Below are 17,517 nucleotides of genomic sequence, written 5' to 3'. Positions count from 1 at the left end.
TATGTACATTATGAAACATTTTATCAAGTGCAATCAGAAATATAAATTTGGTTCCAAAATTTAATCATAACTCAGCAGAATGCCTCATACAACTTATTAGGTTATAATGTGCTATTCTATTCGCATAACAGATACATACCAGTGGTATTCAAAATAGGTAGCTGCCAATATCAGTCAGTGTTTTTTGTTGATTTGATATATTTCTGCCAAGTTGTACAGTGTTAAACCAGCAGATAAAAACAAGGAACTATGCCTGAACAATGGTAAAACACATGTCATGATGTGTGATGGCAATCTCAGAATCCCAGTGCAGAGGAAAGACAGACTCCAATGTAAATACAGCAAACAGATATTATTCATAAGAATTCCAACAGATCATCAGTAACTCAGCTGAATGACACCACGAGATGTAACATTCTCAAAATTAGGACCCCGCGATTAGTGCTAATCAGGCGTCCACTTAAATAATACTAGTAACATGGAGTCCCTGAGTCTAGCAAAATAAACTTAACAAGTTTAACAAGAATGCACAAAGAGACATTACAAAGAGTGAGTCACATGAGAAAAATCACAGGGAATTCTAAATGATTAACAACTCTCATTAAACAACAATTAAGCATTTGAGGTTCTCTTAAAAACCTTGGAACTCAACACTCTCTGGCTCCCAAAACAAGCCCAAAGAGCTCATTATAACACACAACTATCCTTCAGAATTACCTTTGTGTCTTAGGTATATATAGTCTTAATTCCTTGCAGATTGTTGTTTGGAATAATTCTCCCCAGGATTAAAAGTCTGACATAAAAGCAAAAACTATCACTAAAAACATTTTCTCAAGCAGTACATTGTCATTCTTCATCTGCCAAGTTGAATTAAGGGTTGTCACTGGGGCACTGAATCCCAGACTCTTCACTTCAGCTAGTGGGTCTAGTGAACACTACTGACCAGTTTTGTACTGAAATCCACAGCCAAAAAGGGGCATGGTGAAAGCATCCAGTGTAAACCTTAAATACTGTTGCACTATGTGTCATAGGTGTATTTCTGGATGGATGAATTATGAATGTGCAGTACATGTGCCATTTTCAGATACATCTTGCAGCAGGTCCAACTGATGCGTGCGTGTGCGTGACATGTGATTGTGACTCCATGGAATTTTTCTCATGCCACAGAACTTCTGAGCCCATCCTGCTATGTCATACTGATCACTGCCCTTATATTTTACTAGCCTTCACACCCTATCCCCAACCCATCCTCCCTCTCAAGAGATCTTACACACGGATTGTGTAAGCATTGTTATATCCTTAATGACAGTCTTAGCAAATATGCTCAACATAGATTTGTAGAGAAACATTGATATCTATCAAAATAATGACGTAAATACTGTCTATACTGGGAACATCTTTTAAAAGTATATTATATTAAGTCTTATATTAAGCGTTGATTATGAAGCCAAAAGGAAGTGAGGGTCTTGATCTGTGACACTGACTCACACTTCTCCTCTTTATATCATCATCCATTGATTTAATAAGCTAGTAATCATTTCATTCGCAGTTCCTCCACATCAATCCTATTCCGAAATATTTTATTGCAAATACTCAGCAGCCTTGAATTTTCCAAAATGGCCAGCCATTGTGTTGCAGAGTCACTAGAGGGTCGGCAGTACATACCTGGTGATAGTTCTGATCTTCTACTGTAGATGCAATTATCTGATCAATCACCTAGAGGAGTCTGTCAAACCCTGTTGTCCTGAATTGCTGAAAAGATTTCTCCTCTCTAATGTCAACATTCCTCTTCAATCCTCATTTAACTTTAAAATTAAGGAGAAAATCTTTTAGTTACATTCTCCTAACCTTGTCTCTCTGTTGGCTATAATTTTCAAATAATAATTTTCTTTGGTTGTAAGAAACCCATAATAACCAACTCTCCAGCCAACCAGGAGGTCTACGCCTTCTGATAAGCATGGTAATTACAATGACTTGAACGCATCAATCAAACATATATAAAAATAGATTGTAAAAATGGGAAGTGATTCTGCCAAAAGAGAACTTTTGTCAACAGTTCCAGATTTCTGATAGTGCAAACTTATTTGTGCATTAGGTGAAAGGGACATACATATCCAGATGTCTGAGTTTTGCATGCACTCATACACTTCCTGGATGTCCACACAAAAGCACATTTATTAATCTTTAAGCATTTTATGTAAATACTGCTAATAATCTTGTGAAGGTTCTATAAAAGTGGATTTAAAAAGTACTAATGCTACCTTTTATGATCAGTTGAGTAGGCATAGAATCTTTCCACATCATCAGGCTGAGGGAAACAGAAATATTGTGAGTCTTATATTAAGCATATCCAAGCTTACCCACTATCACAAAACCAAGTTAGATCTGTGAGTACTTATTATCTAGCCCACAACAACACACACAAAATACTGGAGGAACTCACAAGGTCAGGCAGCATCTATGGAGGGGAATGAACAGTCAACGATTCGGACTGAACCCCTTGGACTTGGCCAGAATGTCATCTGTTTATTCTTCTCTGTAGATGTGGCCTAACCTGCTAAGTTCCTCCAACATTATGTCTGTGTGCTCTGGATTTCCAGTATCTGCAGAATTTCTTGCGCTTATGATCCAGCCTACAAAGTACTTTTTGCTAAATCAATTAGCAATAAGTAATAGATTGTTAAGAAGGCAGTTTGACCTAAATAAAAATATAAGAAGCTGCAGACGGTGGAAACTAGAGCAAAAAATGAGCCACTGAAGGAACTTGACCTGAAATGTTGGATATTCATTGAAGGGGCTTGACTTGGAAAGCCAACTATTTATTTCTCATGACAGATGCTGCCTGACCTTCCTCCAGCAGCTTGTATTTTGACCTGGATGAAAATGGATGTTTCTAATGAACCATCATCGATGAGCTGCTTTAAGGGTGGATGAATCAATTCGCTGAGTACAAGTAACATACCACAACTTGAAATCCGTACACATGAAGAGAAGGTTCATTAAACTTCATTCAAAGGTCACAAATCTCTTTGATGTGCACCGTCATCAAACCCCCAATATCCAGGCCATGCCCTCTTCTCACTACTACCATCGGGCAGAAGATACAGAAGCCTTAGGTCCCACGCCACCAGATTCTGATGCAGATTCCAAGTACACCGAAGTGTCAGAACATACAGTGAAATGCATTATTTTGCATCAATAAGCAATGCATTTAGGGATGTGCTGGGGGAAGCTGCAACTGTTGCCATGCATTTCAGTGCCAGCATAGCATGTTTGGGAACAGTTATTACCCTCCCATCAGACTCCTGAACCGGTGTGGATAACTTCCATCACCAATTATTTCAATGACATATAGACTCACTTCCAAGGACTCCTTGCAACTCATGTCCTCAGTATTATTTTTTATTTGCACAGTATGTCTTCTTTTGCACATTGGTTGTTTATCAGTCTTTGTCTGCTTCTGTGTGGTTTTTCATAAATTCTACTGTATTTCTTTTTTTCCCTGTAAATACTTTCAAGAAAATGAATATCAAAGTTGTATATGGTAATGTATATGTACAAACGTTACTTCATTATAAATTTACTTTGAATGTTGAAGTTGGAATTTTGAGCTAATGTGTTACAGGAGGGTAAAAATATTTGATCACATATGTATCAAAACTTGATGCAAGTAAGTAAGCTCACATCATCAGAGGTGACTGTATTATTACGTGGAATGCCATGACATGGTCCATTTGACTATACTGGTGCAAGCTAGTGTTTATGTTCCAAACATCCATCTTCACACCTTACTACAATGCACCCTATCAACATGCTCTTCCATCCCTTTCTCTCCCACGTTCTCATCTAGATTTCTCATAAAAGCATCTATGCTATTCACCTTACCTATACTGTACAGCAGTTTATTTCACATTCCAACCACTCACTGACTGAAGAGTCTCTGCTGAATGCAGACATCCCACCTCTCCCGGAAGTTCCGGGAGTCTCCCGCATATTAATAGTGGCTCCCTGATGCCCGCAAATTATATGCAATATCACGGAAATCAATTTTTTTGAGAGCGAGCGAGAGAAAGCAAGAGAGAGCGCGAGAGCGACCACCACAGAGAGCGCATGAGAGAGAGAGTGAGGGCAAGCAAGTGAGCGAGAGAGCGAGAGAGCGCGACCAAGAGAGAGCAAGAGCAAGCAAGCAAGAGCGCTCAAGCGAGGGCGCTCGAGCGACCACGAGAGAGAGCGCGCGAGCGAGAGCGCGCCATGGCAGAGTGTTCCAAAAAATATATAAAACGTACGTCACCCCAGACTACACTGAAGTGTACCCCTGCCTAATAGGGGTCAAAAATAATGACAGTGGTGCTCGCTGCACTGTTTGCAACAGTGACTTTTCTATTGCCCATGGTGGGTTAAGACAGTAAAAGACGTGATGAGGTGCGTTTTAACAGGTGCCATTCGTTCATTAGCATAACTAACGTTATTTAAACTAGTTGGCTAGCTGCTAAGGAGCTACTCTATTGCAGACATCCCACCTCTCCTGGGAGTCTCCTGCAAATTGATGGTGCTACCTCCCAGAAATGAGTTTTTGCAGGGTGGGATGTCTGTGAATGTCTCATTGGATTTAAGTTATACTTATGGTACCCAGCTTTGAAATCACTATGTGCACCTACCCTCTCAAATTCCTTTAACATTTCACAGCCCTCTATCAGCCAATCTTTCAGTTTTCTACAGGAAAGACCACTGTCCAATGGTAGAATCTAATAGTGAAGTGTAGGGAAAGACCACCATCCAATGGTAGAAGCTATTAGTGAAGTGCAGTGACTTTTCATATTCAGAGTTAATGAATTGAATCATGACTGTTAAAGATTTGAACCCCTGGTTTCATTTTAGGAATAAAACTGATTCCACCGCACAATCAGTCATTATAAATTAATTTCAAGATTTTTGCCTCTACTATCCAGAAGCTTATTTCATGTGTTATCCAGCCGTTATTCAAACAAATAATTCATGAACTTTAACTGCACCTGCTGTAGTTTAAACCTGTACCTTTTGATATGGTTTGGATTAACATTTTTCCTCAAATAATCATATGTATCTGTCTAAGATGATGTCTTCTCTGGGATAAAGGTCAGGTTTTCTTGTCACTTCTATGGTCTTGACAGAGAAATCAATCCCATCAGCTTTTTTTTTGCACAGTACCCGTCACAGTACTTCCTGACACTGTTTCAACAACGGAAACAAAACTTGTTCTTATCTTTCAGTATACACATTCCAAAGTGGCTCAGAAATGTGTGGCATATTGCCAGTGTCACACGAGTCCCCTTTTACTTCTGATGTACTGAACCATTTTGATTAAACACCTGCCTGTGCTATATTCTATGAGGCAGAGAGTCATAATAGTATTCAATTAATTGATCTAATAAAAGAAAACAGCTACCACAAATCCCACTAATGATATTTTTGTTATTCAGACTTGGAGGTAAACATGCTTGTGTGGCCATCTGCTAATGGTGGGTGTGAGAGATGACATTCAAAAAGCTCTTTGAAACTTGCATTAAAAGTGGCTATTTGGCATCAGCACTCACAAAAGCACACAGTTCTGAGGCTGTGCTGCCAAAAGCAAGCTCGAAAAGGGGAAACAATAAGCTTTCAGGTGCAAACGGATCCATTTAAAGGGAAGATGCTTTTAGAAAAAAAGTAGTCAGGATGCATGCAAAAAGTCAATACTTCTGCCAGAATTTCTCTTTCACCTAAGCATGTGCCACTTTCACCTGATTGACATTGGCTTCTGGAACAATTTTAAAATGCACACTGTTACAGATTTCACTTTGCAACCACGGTGATTTTAGCTATAAACAAGTGAATTGTGCTTCAAGGCTTCAAAGGTATTCAGACATCATTCCATAAAATGTCATATGAAAGGTTACTGGAGAAGGGCAAGAATTTGTGGCGTTGTTCCTAATAAATTAACATGACTGGAGTATTGGCTAAATAATACAAAACAGAAAATCCAGATATAAAAGGTCATTTTCAGATTGACAAGCTATAACTAGTTTCATGTTACAAGGATTATTCCAGGGGTAAATACTAATTACAATCTTAATTAATGACAGATATGAAGGGATTGAGTATACTGAACCAAATTTACTGGTTGTGCAAAACTGGGTGGGAAAGCAAGTTGTGGGAAGGAGAATAAAGATTCTAAACAGAGATGTGGACATATTAAGGGAATTGCGATAGAATTTGGCTGATGGAATATAATGTGATAAAATACTGCATGTTGTTCCTTTTGATATAAAAATGAGTAGTTATAATTTATTTAAATGGAGGGAAAACAGAATAAAGACAACAGAATTAACAGGGCAGAAAGCTCAGGAAGGGATCGGAGAGTATGGCCAAGTGCTATAGGAATCGATGTGAAAGGTGAGGGGAGTATTGGATTAAAAGTATTATATATGAATGCACGAAGTATAAGAAATAAAGTGGATGACCATGAGGCTCAGTTGGAAATTGGCAAAGTATGATGTTGTAGGAATAACAGAGACATGGCTGCAAAAGGACCGGGGCTAGGAAATGAATATTCAAGGGTATATGTCCTATCGAAAGGACAGACAGGTGGGCAGAGGGGGTGGGGTGACTCTGTTGGTGAGGAATGAAATTCAGTCCCTTGCGAGGGGTGACATAGAATCAGGAGATGTAGAGTCAGTATGGATAGAACTGAGAAATTGTAAGGGCGAAAAGATCCTAATGGGAGTTATCTACAGGTCCCCAAACAGTAGCCTGGATATAGGGTGCAAGTTGAATCAAGAGTTAAAATTGGCATGTCGCGAAGGTAATGCTACCGTTGTTATGGGGGATTTTAACATGCAGGTAGACTAGGAAAATCAGATTGGTACTGGACCCCAAGAAAGGGAGCTTGTGGAGTGCCTCCGAGATGGATTCTTAGAGCAGCTTGTACTGGAGCCTACCAGGGAGAAGGCAATTCTGGATTTAGTGTTGTGTAATGAACCAGATTTGATAAGGGAACTCGAGGTAAAGGTGCCATTAGGAGGTAGTGACCATAATATGATAAGTTTTAATCTACAATTTGAGAGGAAGAAGGGAAAATTGGAAGTGTCAGTATTGCAGTTGAACAAAGGGGACTATGGAGCCATGAGGGAGGAGCTGACCAAAGTTTACTGTAAAGATACCCTAGCAGGGTGACAGTGGAACAAAATTGGCAGGTATTTCTGGGAATAATACAGAGGTGCAGGATCAGTTCATTCCAAAGAGGAAGAAGATTCTAAGGGGAGTAAGGGGCAACCATGGCTGACAAGGGAAGTCAAGGACAGTATAAAAATAAAAGAGAAGAAGTATAACATAGCAAAGATGAGCAGGAAGCCAGAGGATTGGGAAACTTTTAAGGAGCAACAGAGGATAACTAAAAAGGCAATACGGGGAGAAAAGATGAGATACAAAGGCAAGCTAGCCAAGAATATAAAGGAGGATAGTAAAAGCTTCTTTAGGTATGTGAAGAGGAAAAAATTAGTTAAGACCAAAGTTCGGCCCTTGAGGACAGAAACAGGTGAATTTATTCTGGGGAACAAGGAAATGGCAGATGAGTTGAACAGGTACTTTGGATCTGTCTTCACTAGGCAGACACAAACAATCTCCCAGATGTAATAGTGGCTGGAGGACCTAGGGTAACGGAGGAACTGAAGGAAATTCACATTAGGCAGAAAATGGTGTTGGATAGACTGATGGAATTGAAGGCTGATAAATCCCCAGGGCCTGATGGTCTGCACCCCAGGGTACTTAAGGAGGTGACTCTAGAAATCGTAGACGCATTGGTAATTATTTTCCAATGTTCTATAAATTCAGGATCAGTTCCTGAGGACTGGAGGTAGCTAATGTTATCCCACTTTTTAAGAAAAGAGGGAGAGAGAAAACAGGCAATTATAGACCAGTTAGCCTGACATCAGTGGTGGGGAAGATGCTGGAGTCAATTATAAAGGATGAAATAGCGGCACATTTGGATAGCAGTAACAGGATCGGTCCAAGTCAGCATGGATTTACGAAGGGGAAGTCATGCTTGACTAATCTTCTGAAATTTTTTGAGGATGTAACGATGAAAATGAACAAGGTTGAGCCAGTGGATGTAGTGTAACTGGACTTTCAGAAAGCCTTTGATAAGGTCCCACAAAGGAGGTTAGTGGGCAAAATTAGAGCAAATGATATTGGGGATCGGGTACTGACATGGATAGAAAATTGGTTGGCAGACAGGAAACAAAGAGTAGGGATTAACGGGTCCCTTTCAGAATGGCAGACGGTGACTAGTGGGGTACCGCAAGGCTCGGTTCTGGGACCGCAGCTATTTACAATATACATTAATGATTTAGATGAAGGGATTAAAAGTAATATTAGCAAATTTGCAGATGACACTAAGCTGGGTGGCAGTGTGAAATGTGTGGAGGATGTTGAGATCATGCAAGATGACTTGGACAGGTTGGGTGAGTGGGCAGATGCATAGCAGACGCAACTTAATGTGGATAAATGTGAGGTTATCCACTTTGGTGGCAAGAACAGGAAGGCAGATTACTATTTGAATAGTGTCAAGTTAGGAAAAGGGAAGTACAATGAGATCTCGGTGTCCTTGTTCATCAGTCACTGAAAGTAAGCATGCAGGTACAGCAGGCAGTGAAGAAAGCTAATGGCATGTTAGCCTTCATAACAAGGGGAGTTGAGTATAGGAGCAAAGAGGTCCTTCTGCAGTTGTACAGGGCCCTGGTGAGACCACACCTGGAGTATTGTCTCCAAACTTGAGAAAGGACATTTTTGTTATTGAGAGAGTGCAGCACAGGTTCACAAGGTTAATTCCCGGGATGGCGGGACTGTCATATGTTGAAAGATTGGAGCGATTGGGCTTGTAAACACTGGAATTTAGAAGGCTGAGAGGGGATCTGATTGAAACATATAAGATTATTAAGGGATTAGACACGCTAGAGGCAGGAAACATGTTCCCGATGTTGGGGGAGTCCAGAACCAGAGGCCACAGTTTAAGAATAAGGGGTAGGCCATTTAGAATGGAGTTGAGGAAAAACTTTTTCACCCAGAGAGTTGTGGATCTGTGGAATGCTCTGCCTCAGAGGGCAGTGGAGGCCAATTCTCTGGATGCTTTCAAGAAAGAGTTAGTTAGAGCTCTTAATGATAGTGGAGTCAAGGAATATGGAGAGAAGGCAGGAACGGGGTACTGATTGTGGATGATCAGCCATGATCACAGTGAATGGCAGTGCTGGCTCGAAGGGCCGAATGGCCTACCCCTGCACCTATCGTCTATTGTCTATAAAATAAGTATGACAATCACAAAGATTAGAATGATTGTACAGCAAAAGTTGCGGAAAGGCAAATGGAATGTAGGTCTTTAAAGTAAAGAAAATATAAAAATGGAGAAGTTTTGCTCCAACTAAGGTTTAGATAAAACTGCACCTGAAGCATTGTGTACAGTTTTGGTCTATCTATTTAGGGAATAATAAATGCGCATTGGAAGTAGTTTAGGGAAGATTAGCCAGTTTGATTCCTGGACGAAGAGATTTTCTACTAAATATTTTGGGTCTGTACCATTGGAGTTTAGAAGAAAAAGAGCTGATCATGTTGAAGTGTATAATAAATCAGTGGCCACTTTATTAGCGACACCTGTAAACCTGCTTATTAATGCAAATTTCTAATCAGCCCATCATATAGCAGCAACTCAATGCAAAAAAGTGTGCAGACATGATCAAGGGGTTCAGTTGTTGTTCAGACCAAACATCAGAATGGGGAAGAAATGTGATCTAAGTGATTTTGACTGTGGATGATTGTTGGTGCCAGACGGGTTGGTTTGAGTATCTCTGAAAATGCTGATGTCCCGGGATTTTCATGAACAACAGTCTCTAGTGTCTGAGAGTGAGAATTGTGTGAAAAACAACAAAAAAAAATCCAGTGAGTGGCAGTTCAGTGTTTGAAAATACCTTGTTGACAAGAGAGGTCAGAGGAGAATAGCCGGACTGGTTCGAGCTGACTGGAAGGTGACGGTAGCTCAAATAACCACACATTATAACAATAGTGTGCAGAAGAGCATCTCTGAACACAGAGCACTTTGAACCCTGAAATGAATGAGTTAAAGCAGCCGAAGACCGCAAACAGGAGGTGCCTAATATAATGGCCACAGAATGTGTTATGAGGGGGCCTTACAACATAGATGCTTCGTGTGTTTTTCCCCAAGTACAGCTATTTGGAACAAGGGGGCATGGATTCCTAAGTAAGTGGTTGCCAATCTAAGAAGCACAGGAGGAGTAATTTCTTCTCCTGGAGGTTCACAAGTCTTTGGAAATCTCTGCATGAGGGAGTTGTGGAGTGTGAGTCATCCAACTTAAGCTCATACAGATTTTTTAAATGTACAGATTTACAAGGAAGTCAATGTTATAAAAAAAAAGGAGGAAAGTAGAGCGGAGACCAAGATCAGATCAATCAAAATCTTAGTAAATGATGGAACAGGTTTAAAGACCACATGACATACCGCCAGTACTATTTCTTCCCTTCATATTTATGTGGATGCAATTATGATAAAAAGACTACAGTTTTGGAAGAAATAAAAAAAGTCTTGGGCCTTTTAATTGTAGTAATTCTTATCATACCTTGCAAGGAAACAGGAGCTTATGTAAAGTATAAATGTAATTTGTTTTTCCTTAGTTTCTGAAAAATAGTTATACTAATTTTAATATATATAAAATTATTACATGCACAAAAATGATTGTTTGAAATTCTATTTAAGTGTTATTTAGAGATAAGAAACATGTAACTTAAGCTAAGATCTCTACTGTAACTGTGAGTTCCAGCTACCTTGTCACGGCCATAACTGAGTCATCACTGTATTGTTCAAAACTATGGGTGCCTCTCACTCATGATAAAACTATGTAACTCAATTGTTCAGTAAAATTTCCTTAAAATATGCAGTAATGAGGAACCCAAAATGTGTTAAATCAAGGCAAGTAGGATCAAAAAAGTATTTGTTAAATACTAAGGAAGTTAAGAAAAATTTTAGCCTTTAACTATATTGTTGCAATATATTTTCTTTATTGTAATCTCCAAAATAGGAAGCACTGAATTCAAAGCTTAAACTAACCTTTAATGTCTTCCTGGAAGTTCAGAACAGACCCGTACCTGGAAATTGTTGCGATATTAGATGTAAACAAATAAAGTACAATCCCAGCTTTATATAACCGAAACACATTTCTGTAGATGCTGGCAGTTTTGATAACGACAAGGCATTTACGTGTTTGCAGGAAATACAAAAATAGTGTCCAGTTCCTCTGACCTCCTGTAAAGGAGGAGCTTATGCAAAGTAAAAGTGTTCTTTGTCAGTTATTTTAAAGAGATATTGAACCCATTCAGAACATTTACAACCTGATTTAGATTTATGTTGGCAGTGATAAACCTGGAGCAATTATACCATTTTTATGTGATTGCTATCATAGACAAGTGGTATAACAATGTCATAGGAAGCTTTATGCTTTTATATGCTTCCTTAGGATGTTGTAATCTCATTTAAATGTATCTTCATGCTTTGAAATACTACTTAGAGCAAAACTATTGAAGCATTACTTAGAGCAAAATTATTAGTAGTACTTCCAATTAATTTTCAGCCAGCAAGTGTCCATTTCGTGCTCTCACTAATTTATAAATAGTGTATTTAAAATCTTAAGAGAAAGCTGCCCCTTGCCCAACAGCAAGTTTCAATGACTTGCTGATAACAATTGGCATCAAATCATGTTGAGCGATGGTTATAAAATCCGTAACATTCTGAAAAGCCTAGCAAGATTTTTCAGTTAAGGACAAATATAAAGCTCAAATTTAGACTTAGTCATGCAAAATACTTCAAATGTAAGATGGAAAAGCTCAATACTTTGTTTCCCATCATCCATTCATGGGATATCATTTAAAAGCAGCTCAATGTTAGAGTGTTCACAATGAGACAATAATAATTGTCAACCAATAATCATCTAAACCAGGGGTTCCCAACCTTTATTATGCCATGGACCAATACCATTTAGCAAAGGGTCGGTGGACCCCAGGTTGGAAGCCCTCGATCTAAACCAAAGCAGAAAGTGCACATTCATTTTGTTAAGGGCTTATGGACGTGCCCCTCCAAAAGATGACAAACCTGAGTTCATTTCGTAAGTTTAGAGAGGCAAATAGGACTATGCAATTAGGCAACTTAGCATGGGAAAGTTATGCCAAAGGGTCTGTTTTCTCAGCTGTACAAATGAGTGAGGAAAGCTGGAGGCAGAAGAGGAGGAACAAATGCAGAGAGAAGGAGCAACACTAACAACTCCTCCCTTGGAGGGTCAGACACCCTGAGCCAATAGGCTGGTCCTGGACTTATTTCCTGGCATAATTTGCATATTACTATTTAATTATTTATGGTTTTATGACTATTTAATTATTTATGGTGCAACTGTAACGAAAACCAATTTCCCCCAGGATCAATAAAGTATGACTTTGACTGTGTGTCATAGTCCGGTCCGTGAAGTCCATATTCCGGTTCACGGTCCGGTCCATCGACACTTGCTCCAGGTTTTCCTATCTACCCTGTTTCTGTCCTTGTTGAGCTAATTGAGGCAGCTGATGCTAGTTGGGGTTGGCTGCATAAATACCTCCAGAGACCAGGGTGTGGCTGCTGGATTGTTCTTGTCCTTACTCCTTGTATCCCTTCCCCTGCCTTCTGTTTCCTCGCCTGAAGCCCTGCCTTGTATTGCCGGCAACTCTCGCCTCGCCTGAAGTTCTGTCTCGCCTTGCCTTGCCTGAAGCCCTGTCCTGCCTTGTCTTACTGGTAACTCTCGCCTTGCATGAAGTTCTGTCTCGCCTTGCTTTGCCAGTAGCCTTGCCTTGTCTTGCTGTCTGGTCCTGGAGCCACCCTGTACCTAGCTCCTTTCCTGTCCCTCGCCTCCACCCAGGTAAGCCAGGCCGTCTTGCCATTACCTGGGGTTGGTTCTGTCCCTTCCTGTTCCTTGCCTCTGTTGGGTGGTGATCCGTGCCCTGCCCAGGAGGAGCCTGCCAAGCCTCGTCTCCTGCCTCCAGCCTCGCCTCAAGTCTCCTGCCTCCAGCCTCGCCTCAAGTCTCCTGCCTCCAGCCTCGCCTCAAGCCTCTTGCCAAACCAAGACTCTAGCCTCTAGCTTCTAGCCTGAAGACTCTAGCTTCGTCCTGCCTGCCTGCCAAGCCTCGTCCTTGCCTAGCTCTGGGGTCCAAGCCAGAGGCAAGACCCAGGTTCTGGGTGCTTGTCCAGTCTCTGGCTCGGAGTCCAAGCCCGGGCTCCTAGCTATTTTGTCCAGTCCTGTTCCAGGTTCCTGGTTTCCCTGTCCATGTCCTTGCCATTGCCCTGTATCCTAGTCCTGCCCCTAGTACTTCAGTGTCTGTGTCTTGCACTTGGGTCCGTTCCCAGCCACTGCCCCCATATGTCACTATGACTATGAATAAAGGCAATTAATCTATCTGAACAAATTCAATTTGAGTTCTATGCACAATTTAGACATCATACCTGAGCAATAATTAATGATCAATATTTGTTGCATATTGTTGTCAGAATTAAGATTAGTAGTGTCAGAAGGTAATAAATTCCAAGTGCACTGCAAGGACCTGATAATATTGGATGAACATCACAGAGACAAGATATTCAATGTAACTTGTTATAACGATGATAGGATGCAGCAAAGGTTGGCCATGTTTTTAGTTACCTTGTTGTGAACATTGCCAAGCCCTCAACAATATGCTGCATGGCATGACTATTGACCAGACAAGAAACTGAAAAGATAGTGGACAATTGCTCAAATGGGCAAAAGTTTAGAAGAGGCAAAATGAAGTTATGCACCATCAATTTCAGCACAAATGACTGTGTGATCTCCGTCTCAGAGGCCGATGTTAGGCTGTCTTTAAAGAGAGTGAACCCCCTCACAAGGTGGAAGGTCCCGATGGAGTACCTGGTAAGGCTCTGAAAATGAGTGCCAACCAACGAGCGGGAGTATTCAGGGACATTTTCAACTTCTCACTGCTACAGGCAGAAATTCCCACTTGCTTCAAAAAGGCAACAATTATACCAGTGCCTAAGAAGAATAATGTGGGCTGCTTTAATGACTATCGCCTGGTAGCAATCACATCGACAGTGATGAAATGCTTTCAGTGGTTGGTCATGACTAGTCTGAACTCCTGCCTCAGCAAGGACCTGGACCCATTGCTATTTGCCTTTTACCACAATAGGTCAATGGCTCTCCACACGGCTTTAAACATCCTGGACAACATAAACACCTACGTCAGGATGCTTTTCATTGACTATAGCTCCGCATTTAATACCATCATTCCCACAACCCTGACTGAGAAGTTGCGGAGCCTGGTTCTCTGTACCTCCCTCTATAATTGAACATCTCCTCGCTGACGATCAACACTGGCGCACCTCAGGGATGTGTGCTTAGCCCACTGCTCTACTCTCTATATACACATGACTGTGTGGCTAGGCATAGCTTAAATACCATCTATAGATTTGCTGACGATACAACCATTGTTGGTGGAATCTCAAGTGGTGACGAGAGGGCGAACAGGAGTGAGATATGCCAACTAGTGGAATGGTGCCACAGCAACAACCTGGCACTCAATGTCAGTAAGACAAAAGAGCTGATTGTGGACTTCAGAAAGGGTAAGATGAAGGAACATATACCAATCCCCATAGAGGAATCAGAAGTGGAGAGAGTGAGCAACTTCAAGTTCCTGGGTGTCAAGATCTCTGAGGAGCTAACCTGGTCCCAACATATCAATGTAGTTATAAAGAAGGCAAGACAGCAGCTATACTTTATTAGGAGTTTGAAGGGATTTGGCATGCCAACAAATACACACAAAAACTTCTATAGTTATACCATGGAGAGCATTCTGACTGTCTGCATCAATGTCTGGTATGGAGGGGTTACTGCACAGGACCGAAAGAAGCTGCAGAAGGTTGTAAATTTAGTCACCTCCATCTTGGGTACTAGCGTACAAAGTACCCAGGACACCTTTAGGGCGCATTGTCTCAGAAAGGCAGCATCCATTATTAAGGACCTCCAGCACCCAGGGCATGCCATTTTCTCACTGTTATCATCAGGTAGGAGGTACAGAAGCCTGAAGGCACACACTCAATGATTCAGGAACAGCTTCTTCCCCTCTGCCATCCGATTCCTAAATGGACATTGAATCTTTGGACACTACCTCACTTATGCGATATTTCTGTTTCTGCACATTTTTTAAAATCTATTCAATATACGTAATTGATTTACTTGTTTATTTATTATTATTACTTTATTTATTATTATTTCTTTTTTCTCTGCTAGATTATGTATTGCATTGAACTGCTGCTGCTAAGTTAACAAATTTCACATCACACGCCGGTGATAATAAACCTGATTCTGATTCTGAAACAGATCTTATATTACTATATTGTCAGCAATTATCAAAGTCAACGAACCTTACAGATTTTATTTGTTGACTATATCCCATATGGGAGATATTGTTAAAAGTCAGTCAGAAATGCATTCCAACAGATGAAAAATTCAATAGGCACCATGGTTTAAACTCTCATCTTTCATGCAACTAAAGCATTCACCTTGTTCATTTCAGCACTGACAGATTATGAATCCTACTGAAAAAGAATTTTGCTTCACACTTGCCTCTCTAAAAGTTTCAAAAATTAATTTCTCCGAAGTGCTTCGCTACACCACCATTAGTTGATACTGTCAAATGGTTTGAAGAAAAATAAATATTAGAAGCAGTCAGCACTTAAATTCAAAATTGAAGATTTTGCTTGACAGATGCAACCAAGTCCTTTGAGGTTGAAACACTTGGTGAATGTGGGAAATACAGGAAATGTGGTATTCATTTCACAACATTGATTACCTGGTATCACAGGGGACTACTTAAACAATATAGGATATGGAACTGTGGAAGAATAGCAAAGTAACTTCAAAACAGGATAGAAATTAGGAAACAATGAGAATGATTATTGTAATTCTTAGACTGGTACATAGAAATCAAGAACAAAAAATCTGCAGAGGGTGGAAATCTGAGCAACACACTTCAAGCCTCCAGCACTAAAGGCTGATCTCATTGTAACATTTATGCTGTATTCCTGCTTTCACCTTCTGTCTTATCAAGTATACATCTACCTGTGTCCTAAAAATACTGATAGACTTGTTTTACCATCTTTTGACAAAGAGAATTATACAGATACACAGTCCTTCAAGGAGAATAAACTTATGTCATTTCTGTCTTGAGTGAGCAATCTGTGAAAAGTAGTTAAATAATGTTCTAGATTCTCCCACAAGAAGAAACAGAAATTCACCCTTATGGAATTCATAAATAACTATCAAAAATCTGTGATATGGAATAGATATCTCTCTCGCAAAACTATGTAAAAATATTTTTTAAAAAACACAACATCTATTTTGTTTCAACTTGCATTTCTTGACGCATCTGCAAATGATGTTATGGAAAATTGCGATCTGGGCAGTTTCTACAAATACAGCTCCCCACCCGATAATGCAGGGGACACCTGTAATAGATTTTAAGATTATTCCATTCTCTTTGTATTAACATTGTTATTGTGTTTATAATTTTGAAAATTAATAAAAAGATTTAAAAAGAAAGAAAAAAGATTTTAACATTTTGCCCATGACAGTTGCCTTTTAACAGAGGTCATGCATTTAAGGTGAAAGGGGTTAAGTTCAAAGACGATGTGCAAGTTTTTTTTTACACAGGGAATGTTGGGTGCTGGAGTGCTCTGCAAGGGCTAGCAGTGGAGGCAAATATGATAGAGAAACTTAAGAGGTTCTTAGGCAATTAATATGTGGGAAATAAACCTTGTGTGGGCAGAGGTATTAGTTTATTTAGGCATTTAATTACTAATTTAATTAGTTTGGCACAATATCATGGGTCGAAAGGCCTGCTCCTGTGCTGTACTGTTTGGCTATCTATCAGTTACAGCTCTGTGTTCTGTATCTTCATTCCCTCAGTGTTAATCACCAAGCTTCAAAACCTGAGCCTCTGTAGCTCATTTACCTCCTCTGCAAACTGATCCTTATCTTCCTCATCAGGACACCACAGTCAGTGTAGATTAGTAATAACTGCTCCTTCTCCTTGCTGACAATCAACACAGGATGTGTGCTCAGCCCACTGCTCGATTCTCTCGCCATTCATGACTGCGTTGCTAAGTGCCGCTCAAATGGCATCTATAAATAGGCAGATGACAGACACCACCACTTGTTGATAGAATCTCAAGTGGTGACAAAGAGTTGTACAGAAGTGAAACAATTTGGCTGGTGGAGCGGAGTTGCCACAACAACCTCACAGGCAATGAGACCAAGGAACTGATTGCAGATTTCAGGAAGGGGAAATCAGGAGAACGCATGCTAGTCCTCATTGAAGGGCCTGCAGTGGAAAGGGTGAGCAACTTTAAGTTCCTGGGCATCAACATCTCAAAGGATCAGTCTTGGGCTC

At 40.3% G+C, this 17,517-nt stretch overlaps 1 protein-coding gene across 5 annotated transcripts in view; it reads right to left on the bottom strand.

The window, feature by feature from the left end:
* The window catches only part of snx20 (sorting nexin 20), a 29,272-nt gene extending 17,996 nt beyond the window's left edge, over nucleotides 1–11,276 (bottom strand). The window contains exons 1-3 of one of the 5 annotated variants that reach the window (XM_072279159.1): nucleotides 11,129–11,276; nucleotides 2,262–2,308; nucleotides 1,666–1,805 (exon numbers count right to left, since the gene is read on the bottom strand). The gene's annotated coding sequence lies outside the window, so the exon portion shown is untranslated. The remainder of the gene's footprint in view (nucleotides 1–1,665; nucleotides 1,806–2,261; nucleotides 2,309–11,128) is intronic. The other 4 variants (XM_072279160.1, XM_072279157.1, XM_072279161.1 and 1 more) reach the window with 4 other exon arrangements.
* Nucleotides 11,277–17,517: the final 6,241 nt, after the last annotated feature.

Source organism: Mobula birostris, chromosome 15 (assembly GCF_030028105.1).
Source record: "Mobula birostris isolate sMobBir1 chromosome 15, sMobBir1.hap1, whole genome shotgun sequence".
NCBI classification, from domain to species: Eukaryota; Metazoa; Chordata; class Chondrichthyes; order Myliobatiformes; family Myliobatidae; genus Mobula; species Mobula birostris.
Note: the sequence above shows the minus strand (reverse complement) of the source record. Positions and strands in the feature narration are given on the sequence as shown.